Source organism: Nomascus leucogenys, chromosome 22a, assembly GCF_006542625.1.
Source record: "Nomascus leucogenys isolate Asia chromosome 22a, Asia_NLE_v1, whole genome shotgun sequence".
Taxonomy (NCBI): Eukaryota; Metazoa; Chordata; class Mammalia; order Primates; family Hylobatidae; genus Nomascus; species Nomascus leucogenys.
In genome coordinates this window covers 55,120,665-55,135,314 of record NC_044402.1, presented here as the reverse complement: position 1 = coordinate 55,135,314, position 14,650 = coordinate 55,120,665, and the positions used below count along the sequence as shown (strand labels likewise).

The window sequence follows — 14,650 nt, the reverse complement described above, 5'->3', positions numbered from 1 at the left end:
CGGACAGGCTGCGTCCTCGCCCTCCATGGCCTTGGCTCTAGGCATCCTTCATGAGAGCAAAGACCTGTTCCCCACAATTTGGGCCCATCCTGAAGACACCCTCAGACACCCACTGAAAACTACTTGTTTAGAATGTGTCTCTCAGAGGAGTGCTGGAAAGGAAGCGTCCCGCGAGGCCTAAAGGAGTGGATGTCACGGGTGACCCCTCAGGGCTTGGCGTTTTGGTTCTGGAATGATTGAGGCCAATTGCATGGTGGCAGTGCCTGGAGCATGCAACCTTCCCACCTCATCAGATGAACCATGGTTGAAATAAGCAGGGAGCAGGGGTTTGAAGTGGGTAGAAGCAGGCAGGGGTGCTGCCGCTGGCTTTAGCTTGTATCCAAGTATCAGATGACTTTTAGCAGCTTCAAAGGGGGAGGCTTCTGGACTGTTCCACCAGCTGCCTCCTGGGACCCAGGGACCCTGCAGCCCAAGGCTGAGCACTCTGCCCTCTGATGTTGTGTTTTTCCAGGACGCAGGGGAGTGGGCCCCACCCTGCAGCCAGAACCTCCCATTCTAACCTATCAACCAGGCCGTTCTAGACCCGAGACCCATCTTGCCTTCCGCTGCCCTTGTAGGCCACCTGTCAGTCTGCTGCGGGTGGAAATTAAGTGGACCTGGCATGTGCGCCCCCTGCCAAGCCACGAGACCCACCACGCACCAGCTGGGTCTCCTTGCCAGGGCTTGGAGATTGGCAAGGTGTTGGTGTTAATGTGACTGCTCGTGATTGCCAGGTCAGTCTCTGTTCTGTTGTGAAGATGAACCATGCGCTTGTTTGGTGCGCCTCCAGGACTGCGCCTGTCTGCTCGGATTCCTCTGCCATTCTGACCTGTGCAGGGCCTGACACCTCTGCATTTTGTAAGTCTCCAGGTTGGTGTCGCCGGGCCTGCTGCTTTTCTTTCAGTGCGGCCACTTTTCCTGGCTCCCTCTGCCTGATGCGCTCGTCCAGACGGGGACATGCTCCCGTCTGCATTCGCCTCTAAGCTTGATGGGAACGACAGGAGGAAAACGTCAGATGCTGAGCCCTTTTTGCTCTGAATTTGCATCTCTTCCCTCCTGACAGGAAGCAACGTTTTCTTTCACAGCCTCCTTTGTGGAATGTGTTTGAAGATTCCTTTGGGGTTTGAAAAAATTCCCTTTGCTGGTGGCAGCCCCTTTGTGGCTTTGGCCTTCTGAATCTGGTCCTTTTCCCCAGTGATGCAGGAGAATAGAGTGGCCAAGAGCCCAGACGCTGGGGCAGACAGCCTGGCTTCAAACCTGGCTCTGCCATCATGAATTGTGCTACCCTGAACAGTTCCCGAGGGGCCCTGTGCCTCAGTTTCCACCTCTGTGAAACAGGGATACTAATAGTCCTTCCCTTACAGCTTGTTGTGAGGTTAAATGTGTGAATACCTATAGGTGCTTGCTTATAGGGTGGGCGGGGCACTGCACTGAGCACTGGTACCCCCAAAGGCATTAGTTGTTTTCCGTCTTAACCAGAGAACAGGAGCAGGGCAGGGGGCCCTGGGCTGGGAGGCGGGCTGAGTTCTGGTCCTGGCTTTTGTCCCTGGGCGGCCGTGTGACTTCAGGCTGGTAACCTTCCCTCTCTGAGCCTCAGCTTTATCAACAGCATGCAGCCAACACATCAGGGGACCTCCGAGTCCCCCACAACACAGGTCTTCACATCCCTCACTGACTTCTCGTGGCTTTCCCATTTCACTTTGCCACATGGAGGGTCAAGCACCACAGTTGGTCTCTGGCTTCCTGTGTGTCTTGTTCTTGGGCCCAGTGGGGAGCCCACAGAGTAGCTACTTCCACAGTGGCCTGCTCCCTAACTCCTCTGGCCTCTGTTTTTTTTTTTTTTTTTTTTTTGGTGTTTTTGACAAATCTCTAAACTGGAACCCCATTTCTTCAAGCTCATTTTCTTCTGTTGTTTCTTTCTCCTCCTTACTGAGCCTCTTTACTCACAGCACACTGGGATCTGTCCCACAGGCTCCCATTGGACAGGAACCCTTCCAGTTTCTTCCCTTGGCTAAAGGGCAAGTGGTGAAGGCTGCTGCCCTGCTCACCCCAGCTCGGGTTTGGGCCTTGACCTTCAGGAAAGCGTCTTCACCTGTTTGCTGACCCTGGACTTCTGCCTGCTTTCCTGGCTAGGGTGGGGTTCCTGGCACTCCAAGTCCCCCACTCTGAGCTCCCTGGAGATGTGGCTGAGATAAGCCCCATCTGCCTTTTTCTCTGCATCTCTGGAGGGACCCTGTGAACCCACTGTCTCCTTCCTTGTCTCATATTCACCACCCAGTACTTCCCACTTCAGGCCTACATGGGCCCACCGAGTGCCCTGGGGCGGGGATGTCCAGCAGCCTGACTCCCAGTCTCAGCTCCACCCTCTACCAGCCTGACTCCCAGTCTCAGCTCCACCCTCTATCATTATGTGACCGTACATGATTCACTTCTCCCTGAGCCTCCAGTTTTTCATTTGTAAGACCAAAAAGGGACTGTGTGCCTTCCTCAGTGAGCTCATGTATGTGGGCATGTGGACATTTCTGCCTTGATACTCCATGTTCCCCAACCTGGTCCCTCTTCCTTCTTCCCAGAGCCCTTGAGCCTGAACAGACTCGGCCTCCCATGCCAGCCACACAGCCAGCCTGACCTGGCCTGTGTACAGACCCCTGAGACTCCTTGTGTGTAATACACACATTTTGAGGCCATGTTCATGAACTGTCATGACAGATGCTGCTCCCCGGCCCCAGCCTCAGCCCCTGCACAGAAGTCCTGAGCATTGTCCCCACTTTAGATGAGGTGACTGCAGCCCAGGGTGCCCAGGAGCTTGCCTGGGCTCTCCCAGCTTGTCAGGGCAGAGCTGGGCTTTGTAGCCAGCTCTGCATGACTCCAAAACTGGCTCTTGCTCTGGAGCTTGAAGGTGGGAAGACTGAGTCCTCTTTTTAAGTGGGGAATTTGGTTCCCTTCATCTGGCCTTCCCCAGGGAAGCATTGGTGGGCTTGTCAGATGGGCAGGCCTCAGAAGGCCCTGCCCCACAGAGGCCAGCAGTTCTAGGGCTAGGGAGGAAAGAGGTAGGGATGGGGGCAGGGTAATCTCAAAGGGTCCCTGGTTTCACCACCTGGTCTGAGGCTTGGAAGACCTTGGCATGGTAAGGGGTGTGTGTGTGTCTGTGTGTGTGTGTGTGTGTGTGTGTGTGTGTATGTGTATGTATGTATGTGTATGTGTGTGTGTGTGTGTGAGAGAGAGAGAGAGAGAAGAGAGAAGTGGATCAGGAGCCCTCAAGTCACGTGTGACTCTTGCGTGACCTTGTATGAGCTGTGAGGGTCCCTTTCTGAAAGTGGTCTGGGAGGGCTGAATCCCCTGGCAGCCACTCCTCTGGTGCTGGCTCCCCTCATGCTTCTGGGACTTTCAGGTACTCAGAAGGTGGGACCCAGGCCTCCCAATCCCACAGACTTGCCCCAGGGGTATGGCTGGTGAGGAGGGGCGTGGCCATTTTTTTCCTTCTGCCCTCCAGCCTTTGCATCCCTTTCCTCCACAGTAATTCATTCATCTGCAGAATGAATATTTATTGAGCACTGACTGCGTGCCAGGCATTGGACCAGGACACTGGGGTACGACTGTGGACTAAGCAGATGAAGCTCCTGGCCTTGTGGGGCTCACACTTGGGGAGAGGGCAGGAGGAGCCTCCAGTGAATAAGCAAACACATCACTGTATAATTATAATTTGAGATACCAGCTGTGAAAGATGCTGCTCTGAAGAGGAACAAAGCAGTGTAAGTGGACAGAGAGGGGCAGGTAGGGGAGACTCTTCCCTGCAAGGTTGACGGCCTTTCGGTCCTCACCCTGGCTTTCTGCAGGGGTGACTTTTGGCAGATCCCCAGCTGCAGCGAGGGCATTAGCCAGATGGAGATCCGTGGGAAGAGGGCCCCAGGCAGGGGAACTGGCATGTGCAAAGGCCCTGAGGTGGTGCCTACCCAGCATTTGGAGAATAACCAGGAGGCAGGGGCAAAATGAGTGAGGCAGGGAGACATACAGCCAGAGGAGGGCAAATTGCATGGGGCCCTGGGGGGCCTGTGAGGACTTTGGCTTTTGTTCTGGGTGAGCTGGGAGCTGTTGGAGGGTCAGGAGCAGAGGAGGGTCGTGATCCCTCTGGCTGTTGTGCAGGGAATAGAGTGGGGCCCTGGGCCAGTGTGGAGGCCACTGTAGTCCAGGCAAGAGGTGACAATGGCCTGGACCAAAGGTGGGGGTGGTGAGAAGGGACAGATTTGGGGTGTATTTGAAGTCTGGGCCCACCGGCCTTGCTTCTGGGTTGCCTATGGCCAGAGGGCTGGAGGGTGAGGGGTCGCCGGGCCAGGCACGGCACTCCTGGCTTCAGTACCATGGATGGTGAGTCTGCGCCAAGGTCAGCTGCTCTGGGAAGTCCTGGTTGGCTCCAGCCCAACTAAGGTCCCCTTTTTGGGCCAGTCTTATGGATGCTGAGCGGGGCCTCATCTGTGAAGTGCAGTCTCTTCCCCTTGGTTTTGTTACCAGTTTCCTTTTTAGCTATATACATGTTTATTTCTGGGCACTGCTGCAAATTCTTTTTGGGACATGGCAGGTCTGAAAGCAACGATGAAGCTGGGACAAGAGGTTTGAAGCGGTTGTCTCCAAAAATCTCTTGTGTCTCTGGCTAAACCATTGTTACAGGGATGGGAAGGCCAGGCAGGAGTGGGGGAAGGGAGGCTGCCTGGAGGAGCAGTGATGGGAGAGACCTCCAGGGGAGGTGGTCCTATCCCAGGAGGGTGGGAGGGTGTCCTGGCTGCGTGCCTCTCTTCTGAGAGGAAGGAGGGGCAGCCTTCCCGAAAGAGCAGCAGGTGACGTGAGGTGGGTGGGCTGGCCCTGGCAGAGAGTGCTTTCCCCGGCCTGCCGGACTTGCCTTGTGTCCATGGACGAGCCACTGTTCCTCACTGGCTCTTGGTTTCTCCACCTGTAATATGGGGACAACTGTATTCCGACTTTGCTGGTTATTGTAAGAATTACAGAGATAGGAATTAGCCAACAGAAAGGCCTAGTCAAAGCTGGAGGGAGTGAGGGGCTGCCTCTGAGGCCTCAGACCCGGGGGTGTGCCTGGGCCTCTCCCAGCCCCCCGTTGTGACGGTCCTTTCCTCTCTCCCTCACTTACATGCTGCATTATATCTGTGCCCCATTTTGCGGTAGACAGAATGATCATATGGATATTCTATGCAAATTCTGCTTTTTAATGAGCCAGAAGGAAAGCTAACGACTCTTGCAGACGTCTTGGGGCCCCAGGGAGGCCTTGGGATGTGGGGAGGAGAGGAAGCAGGACAAAGTGACAAGTAAGAGGAGAGGAGGGAGGGAGGGCGGAGACTGAACAGAGGGCCACGCAGTAGGGGCTGCGGAGGGGTGTGGGACAGGGGACAGTGGAGGCCCTGTGACCCTTTCCCCGAGCCTCCATGCCCACCCCATTTCACAGGTAGGAAACAAGCTGAGAGAGCAGAGGCCACTTCTCAGGTCAACCCAGAAGGCAGGAAGCAGAGAGGAGGGTGAGATAGAAAGGTGGAGGCAGGGAAGAAGATGGGGTGGAGGAAGGGAAGTTGCAGACTGCAGCACTGGGCTCTGGCTGCTGGGGCTCGGTTTCCTTATCTGTAAAATGGTCATGATACCTAGGACCTGGGTGGACTGGAAGGAGCTCAGGAGACAACATGTAGAAAGGTTACTCTACTGGGAGTGCTGTGTGAACATGAGGGGCTGTGCAATGATCGAAGAGAGTGTGTATTTGCGGGGAGACAGAGAAGAAGCAGAAGGTGGGCAGGAGAGAGTGGGGGAAGACAGGAAGCACAGAGGAACAGGAGCTGGAGATGGGTCCAGGAGCCTTCCGGACAATAGGTCAAGTGTTAATTAATTAACCACCTAGCGTGTTCATTCATTTGTCCAGTCTTTCATCCCTATTGTTGGCTTCATAGATGGATGTCAGCTCCACGAGGGCAGGCTTATCTGTCCTATTCCTGGCTGTACCCACAGAATCTAGGACAGCTCCTGGCACTGGAGGTTGCTGAGTCAGTGACAGTGACTGCTCTGTGCCTGGCAGTGTGTCGATCCAGGGCCCAGCAGTGGCCACTGCTGGAGTCAGAGGCTGGTGGGCACAGAGGCATCTAGTCCAGTAACTTTCATTCACTGTGCTAAGTGCAGTGATTGAGGCATTGAGATTGTTATAGGCGCCCAGGGGAGGAGGAGTTTGGGGATACCCATAAAGCCTTCCTGGAGGAGGAGGCCCGAGCTGAATCCTTAAGAACAGATAGAGCTGACTTGAAGAAAAGAGTCTGGGAAGGTGAATCAGACATCAAAGGCAGAGCAAAGAGTCTGACTAAAGGCTCTGATGTATGTTGGAAACTGCAGGTGCTGTTAGAGTTGGGGGTGGGAGAGGAGGCTGGGGGTGGATGAAGTCAGTCCTGCAGGGCCTCAGGACAGGGCTGAGGATTGGACTTGGCCCTGAGGGAGGTGAGAGCCACTGAAGGTGTGAGGGATGGGAGTGACCAGGTGGGACTGGAGTTTTGGTGGAAAGTTGTAAGGGCCAGGCTGGGCAGGCTGAGGTTTGTGTGGCAGGTGTGGGGCTGTGGTCTGGAAAGATGGTGTCGACAGGAGTGGAAGTGCACTGTGAATTAGGGCCTGAGGGGTCAGCTGGCTGCTACCAGGTACAGCTGGACCTGCCCCAGGGATGCTGAGCTGTCTGGGGCTCCCGAGCCAGCCTGAGAGGGGCCTGGGTGGAATGTGTGAGAGCAGCACGTGCTGGTCAGCCTCGGGCAAATCCTGGCCTCTCTCTGGTTTAGATCAGAAAGGAGCTTTCAACTCTGGGCAGCTGTACCCTACCTCTGGGGACATGTGGGACGTGTGGGGAAATATGTGGGGCACTTTGGATTATCACAATGACTTGAGTGTCTAGTCCCTTGTACTGTAACGTGGGGCAGTCCCACACTGTGAAAAGTTTTCCCACTCCAAATGTCTGTTGAGAAAAACTTGTAGACGCTACCCACCCCTCCCCCAGCTCCAGCTCCAGCATACAGGAAGAGCCCCTGCCCCTTGCTCTTAGCTCCCCAAGGCTCTCCTGACCCTACTCAAGGCTGCTCCCATGATCAAGCTGGAATCCCCTTTCCTTCCCTACCTGGTTCCTGTCTCCCACCCCCCAGTCCCCATCTAGCCAAGCAAGCCCCCAAGCTTTGAGGCTCCAAGCCTTTTCCCAACAGTGCTGAGAGCCTGGGGAAGATTTTTGGGATGGGGTGGGGACTTCTTCAGCTCAAGGCTCACATCTGGGCCCCAGACCCCAGCATCTGTCCATCAGCTTCGCCAGCCTGAGTCCCCACAGCCCAGTGTCTCAAGAAGGCCTCTCCTGCTGCCCTGGGTGAGGCTGGTCCCTGCTGCTGTGCTCACTTCGGGAAGGTATCCTGTCACCACCCCCTCCACCAAGGCCAGCTGACGGAGCTCTCACATCCACCTTCTTGGTCCCCCCTCCCCGGCGTGGGCCAGCAGCCCCATTTCCCAGCTGAGGAAGCTTGGTGGAGTGAAGGGATCATCCGGTTATATCCAATGCTGGGGCTTGACCCAGCCCCCCGGTTTTCTGTATTTCTTGCTGTTCTGCCACCAAAAGGAGTGGCCTGCAGGAGCCAGAGCTGGGCTCTTTGCCACCCCTTCCTCCTGGCCTGGCCTGAAGAGGAGGGGCAAGGGCTAGCTCAGGAGAAGGGTCCAGGGGGACTTCATTACCCAATGCCTACTTGTGGCGGTGGGGTGGGTGGGAGGGGGCGCCGAGCCTGCCGCTGGCAGGGAGACATGCTTGGCCTGCCTGGGTAATTACATCTCAGCATTTCATTTTGCTTGTCAGTTCCCACTTCCAAGGGTGTGGGCTCCTAAATATTTCATCCCAGCCTGCACTGTCTGTTCTTCTCTGGCCAAGCCACATGCCCAGCTGCTGGCCTCTAACCCTGGCCAGGCCCAACTGCTGGCCTGACTGTGCCTCGGCTCCTGCCATGGAATGGAGCTGACGAGGTCATCTTCCCCATGCCTCTCTCTGCCCCAACACAGGGTCTCTGCCACCAGCCCAGCGCTGGCTCCCATTCCCAGGGTATCTGGGGTGAATAGGCTGGGGATACAACATTGTTGGAAACTAGGTTCATTTCAGCTGTCGTCGGTTGAGCATGGAAACGGGGTGGTTAGAAATGGGAAAGACACAGTCTGCCCTTGAAGGGGCTCATGGGCTCATGGAGGAAACCAACAATAATAGTATAATAATAATAAACACTTCCTGAGCACTAATGTGCCAGGAACTGTTCTAAGCACCTTATGTATATTAACTTGCTTATTCTTCACACTTTGTTATGTAGAGACAAGAGAGATTAAGGAACTTGTCCAAAGTCACACAGCTAAGAAGTGGCAGAGCTGGGATTTGAACCTGAAGCAGGCCAGTTCCAAAACTGACCACAGCACAAAGTGGAGGATGGCAAGTGCCAGTGGAGAGGGGCAGACGGGCGCAATGAGCTCCCACTGCAGGAAAGGGCTGGGATATTTCATGGGGGAAGAGGCAGAGAAGTGGGGCCCCAGGGCTGGATGGGGTTGGGCAGATAGAGACGTGGGAAGGGCATTTCTGGCAGAGGGACCAGCACTGGGAAAGGCTCTAGGGGGAAACGTTCTGGCTGAGTTGGAGAAAGTGGTCCTGCTGTGGTAGGTGAAGTGAGGCGGAGGAGAGGACTGGAAGGCGATATGTGACCTCCTCCACCAGGGTGTCACTGGAGTTGGGGAAGGTGGGAAGAAACTTGGGGGCCTTGTCCTGTGACTGGCTCCTCCAGTATCCTCAGCCACACTCCACGGTGTCCCGGCCTTGACCGTGGCCTGAGGTGGGGACAGAGCCATGCAGTCAGTCTGAGGGCCCTGTTCGCCACAGCCCCACCGCACTGCCCTCGGGTCGGACCAGGGCATGACCTTGGTAGGGACCCTGACCCACACTCAGCAGTCTTGGGTCTGGTTCCCGGTTGGCCTCTGACTGCTGTGCAAGCCTTGAGCAGACTCCCTTCCCTTCATGAACTGAACCCAAGAAATGGGTGGGATTCCCTCATCAGTGAATGCTGGGCACAGCCACTGAGGGTGGGGGACAGTAGGGCCTGGGTGGGTTGACCTGGGGTAGGGACCTCTGGGGGGCTTTTGGTGGGGGCCAGGAACCAGCCATCTCTTTGTGTCCTGCCCCATCCAGGCCCCTCCTGCCACCATCTGCCTCCAAACACCATGGCTTCCCTTTTCTATTATTTTTCTGCCTTTCTCTCTTCAAAGGTGTTTTACCTAAGTGGGTTTGTGTTGAGATATTAAGTCGATCACTCAGCAAATTTCCCTCTGCTCAGAGCGTAGCGCCATGAATAATGCAGCTCTGAGCCACACTGCCTGTGCTGCCCAGCGGCCTCCTGGCAGGGGGGACGGCAGGGCTCAGCTCTGAGATGTTGAGCCCCACAGCTGCCCTGGCAGGTCCTCCAAGGCCTGCATCCTCCTCCACACCCCAGAATATCCCCTAAGGGCTGAGCCTGTCCACAGGCAATCTGCTCTAATCCTCACCGCAACCCTGCTGTGTCTCGGGGACGGGGTTCATACCATCCCATTTCACAGATGGGGAAATGGAGGGTTGGAGAGTGGGCAACATGGCTTCCATCACAAAGCAGTAGGTGGTTGAGATGGGACATGGCCCTGTCTGTGCCCAGACTCCACTTCCTCATGTCACACCAGTCTGGCTCTCGTATGTCTGTGTCCCCCACTTCTGTCCCATCAGCGCCCCTGCACCCCGAGATCCAGCCCCGTTCTCCTGGCAGGGGCAGGGATGGGCAGGAATGGAGAGCCTGGTGGCAGAGGGTGGGGTTTCAGAGGCAAGAGGAGGGCTTTGCCTCAATGTGCCAGCCACAAGCTGCCCATGAATAGCCGTGCCTTCCCCTCCGTCCAGTTGCTGGACCATAGGCCCCTCCTTGGTCACCCCAGCCAGTGAGGACCAGGCCAAGGGAGGAGGTGCTAATGGTGCTGAGGTGTGGCTGGGCCCCCAAGCAGCATGAGGGGTGTGAGCTTCTGCCAGCCCCTGGTGCATGCTAGGGCCTCGCAGGGCCTCCCTGGGAAAGGATTCAGGCTAATTGGGGCATTCACTAGGGAGACTCAGCAAGGAGGCGTTTCTCAGTTAAGAAGAGATGGGCTGGAGGGGTGCTTTGTGCACGTGCGGTGACTGTGAGAGCCGCCAGGCAGTGTGAGGGTGGGGGTGCGGACACTTCATGGTGGGCACTGCCTGCTTGTGCTTGATGGAGCAGGGTTGGCCATGGTCAGGCAGGGTGGTTATATGTGATTGTCCAGGGTTACCTGTGTCTGTGTGTGGTGTATCTGTGACTCTGTGTGGGGTTATGTGTATTTGTGTGTGGTGGGTATCTGACTATGTATGGTGATGTGTGGATGCATTTCTGTGTGTGGTATGATGGGGTGTGTGTGTGTGTGTGTGTGGTGTGTATGTGACTGTGTGTGTATCTGTGTGTAGTGATGTGTGGGTGTGTCTGTGTGGTGTGTAGTGATGTGTATGTGTGGTGTGTATCTGTGTAGTGATGTGTGGGGTGTGAATCTGGTGAGTGTGGGTGTCTGTGGGTGTGTCTGTGTGGTGATGTGTGGGTGTGGTATCTGTGTGGTGACGTGTGTGTGGTGTGTGTCTGATGTGTGTGTGTGTGTCTGTGTGGTGATGTGTGGGTGTGTGTGTGTTGTGTATCTGTGTGGTGATGTGTGGTGTGTGTGTGTGTGGTGTGTATCTGTGTGGTGTGTGTGTGTGGTGTATATCTGTGTGGTGACTGTGTGTGTGTATCTGTGTGGTGATGTGTGTGTGGTGTGTATCTGTGTGATGATGTGTGGGTGTGCATCTGTGTGGTGGTGTGTGGTGATTGTTGTGTGTGTAGTGTGTATCTGTGTGGTGATGTGTGGGTGTGTGTGGTGTGTATATGTGTGGTGATGTGTTTGTGTCTGTGTGTGGTGTGTATCTGTGTGGTGTGTGGCGATTGTGTGTTTGTGGTGTGTATATCTGTGGTGATATGTGTGTGTGGTGCATATCTGTATGGTGATTGTGTGTGTGATATCTGTGTGGTGATTGTGTGTGTGGCATGTATTTGGTGATGGGTGTGTGTGTGGTTTGTATCTGTGTGATGTGTGTGGGTGTGTATCTGTGTGGTATGTGTGTGGTGTGTGGTGAGTGTGTGTGTGCTATGTATCTGTGTGGTGATGTAAGGGTATGTGTGTGCTGTGTATCTGTGTAGTGATGTATGGTTGTGTGTGTGGTTTGTATCTGTGTGGTGATGTGTGTGTGTGGTGTGTATCTCTGTGGTGTGTGGTGATCGTGTGTCTGTGTGTGGTGTGCATCTGTGTGGTGAGGAATGGGTGTGTGTATCTGTGTGGTGATATGTGTGTGTCTGTGTGGTGTGTATGTGTGGTGGATGGTGATTGTGTGTCTGTGTGTGCTGTGTATCTGCGTGGTGATTGTGTGTCTGTGTGTGCTGTGTATCTGTGTAGTGATGTGTGTGTCTGTGTGTGGTATCTGTGTGGTGATGTGTGTGTGGTGTGTATCTGTGTGGTGTGTGGTAATTGTGTATCTGTGTGTTGATGTAAGGGCGTGTGTGTGGTATGTATCTGTGGTGATGTGTCTGTGTGTGGTGTGTAGTGTAGTGTAGTGATGTATAGGGGTGTGTGTGGTGTGTATCTGGTGACTGTGTAGTGTGTATCTGTGTGGTAGTGTGTGTGTGGCATGTATCTGTGTGGTGATCATGTGTGTGTGTGGTGTGTATCTGTGTGGTGATGTGTGTTTGTGTGGTGTGTGTGTGGTCTGTGTGATGTGTGTGTGTGGTGTGTATTTGTGTGGTAATGTGTGTGTATGGTGTGTATCTGTGGTGATATGTGTATGTGGCATGTATCTGTGTGGTGATATGTGTGTGTCTGTGTGTGGTGTGTATTTGTGTGGTGATGTTTGGGGGTGTGTCTTCGGTGCGTATCTGTGTGGTGTGTATCTGTGTGATGTGTGATGTGTATCTGTGTGGTGTGTATCTGTCTGGTGATATGTGTGTGTGGTGTGTATCTGTGTGATGTGTGGGGGTGTGGTGTGTATCTGTGGTGATGTGTGTGTGGTATGTATCTGTGTGGTGATGTGTGTGTGTGTGGTGTGTATCTGTGTGGTGATGTGTGGGGGAGTGTTTGTGGTGTGTATCTCTGTGGTGTGTGTGTGTGTGTTTGTGGTGTGTATCTCTGTGGTGTGTATGTGTGTGGTGTGTTATGTGGTGATGTGTGTGTGTGTGGTGTATATCTGGTGATGTGTGTGTGTGCTTGTGGTGTGTATCTCTGTGGTGATGTGTGTGTGTGTGGTCTGTGTGTGGTGATGTGTGTGTGTGTGTGGTGTTATCTGTGTGATGTGTGTGTGGTGTGTATCGGTGTGGTGATGTGTGTGTGTGGTGTGTATCTGTGTGGTGATGTGTGTGTCTGTGTGGTGTTTATCCATGTGATGTGTGTGGTGTGTATCTGTGTGATGTGTGTGTGTGGTGTGGTGTTTATCTGTGTGATATGTGTGGTGTGTATCTGTGTGGTGTGTGTGTGTGTTTGTGGTGTGTATCTCTGTGGTGTGTATGTGTGTGGTGTGTTATGTGGTGATGTGTGTGTGTGTGGTGTTTATCTGTGTGATGTGTGTGGTGTGTATCTGTGTGGTGATGTGTGTGTCTGTGTGGTTTATCCGTGTGATGTGTGTGGTGTGTATCTGTGTGATGATGTGTGTGTGTGGTGTGGTGTTTATCTGTGTGATGTGTGTGTGTGGTGTGTATCTGTGTGGTGTGTGTGTGTTTATGGTGTGTATCTCTGTGGTGTGTATGTGTGTGTGTGTTATGTGGTGATGTGTGTGTGGTGTTTATCTGTGTGATGTGTGTGTGGCTTGTGGTGTGTATCTGTGGTGTGTGTGTGTGGTCTGTGTGGTGATGTGTGTGTGGTGTTTATCTGTGTGATGTGTGTGTGTGTGTATCTGTGTGGTGATGTGTGTGTCTGTGTGGTTTATCCGTGTGATGTGTGTGGTGTGTATCTGTGTGATGATGTGTGTGTGTGGTGTGGTGTTTATCTGTGTGATGTGTGTGTGGTGTGTATCTGTGTGGTGTGTGTGTACGTGTGTGGTGATGTGTGGGTATGTGTGGTGTGTATCTGTGTGGTGATGTGTGTGTGGTGTATATCTGTGTGGTGATGTATAGGTGTGTGTCTGCGTGTGGCTAGGGGTTGTCTGAAGTTATAATTGGATGCAAATGTGTGTCAGGTTGGGGATTTACATGACTTGCATGCCCAGGTTTGTGGGTGTGTATGTGGAGGATGTGATGGGATTGGGTGTGGTGTGCGTGTTTGTGCGAGGCTATGTGGTGACTGGGTGAGCCTGTATGGCTGTGGGACTATGGGATCTGTGACTGTGTCAGTGTATGCATGTGGCCCTGTGCCCTTCTTTGTGGCTATGAGGCTGTATGAGCTTTTTACTGGGTCCATAAGTGTGATGGGAGCTGTGTCCCTGGTGAGCGTGTGTGACCGTGAGACTTTGTGAGCTTGTGGTGGTGTGTAGTATGTGATTTTGTGAGGGTGTGCATTGCCGTGTGTGTGTGTGTGTGTGTGTGGCTGGGGGTGTGGCGGGGGTGTGGTGGGGGTGCTGAGAGCCTTCAGGAGGGAAAGGATGTGTGTGCTGCCTCGGATAATCCTGGTGCCCTGGTCCTCCCGCCCGGCTGTGGACCTCCCCAGTTCTGGGTCCTGGGTCCTGGCCTGGCTGAGTGATGAGGCCCCTGTCCTCTGAGCTCCTGCCCTCCTGCCTCAGCAGCCCCACCCCACTAGGCCTTGCCCCCTCCCCAGAGGCGTTGGCTCCAGGGGGCAGACCTGCACAAACACCACTACACTGGGCCTTCACACTACCCCTATCAGGTGGAGTTTAAACAATCAACTGAGTCACCTGCCTTCAGGCAGGGCCTTTGTGACCCGGTCCCTTTGCACAGCCAGCATGCACCTTTCTTCACTTGCTCATCCTTTGCAGGCCGATTTCCTGAGCACTCATGGTAAAGAATTGATGTCTTGGTGGAGAAAGTAAAATCCCAGCAGAAGGCAGGATGGAGGGAGATGCCCGGGTGCACGTGGGTACCCACCCCACGCGTGTGGACGCTGAGCACGGAGTATCACTGTGGACCAGAGCAAAGTAGATGCCAGGCTCAAATGCGGTGTCCAGTGGCTGTGCATGTAAAGAGGTGGCAGCTCAGAGGGGAGGTCACCGAGGGGATGGGAGCGTGTGAGCAGGTGCGGGTGTTCACCTCCAACTCCTGCAGAGCCTCTGCCCTCATGCCCATGCTGGCAGCTCCTGCCAAGCTGTCCCCTCAAAACCCTGTCAGTCAGGAACTCAGTTCTCCATTCGTCCAGCAAGTGTGGATTACCGCCGTCCTGGGCAGGCTCCGCACCTGTCCTGGGCTCCGTAAGGCCCCAGGCAGAAAGACAGACCCCAGGGAGATAAATGCAGCCCAGCCAGGGAAGAACTGGGTGGGGAGCCAGAGGGTGGCTGAGCAGCTGAGGTGGGGGTGCTCCTGGCTGAGGGAGCAGCATG

General features: G+C 54.5%; 1 protein-coding gene across 12 annotated transcripts in view; it reads left to right on the top strand.

Moving 5' to 3' along the window:
• The window catches only part of GRM4 (glutamate metabotropic receptor 4), a 127,821-nt gene that overhangs the window by 62,706 nt on the left and 50,465 nt on the right, over positions 1-14,650 (top strand). The gene's annotated exons all lie outside the window — the stretch shown is intronic.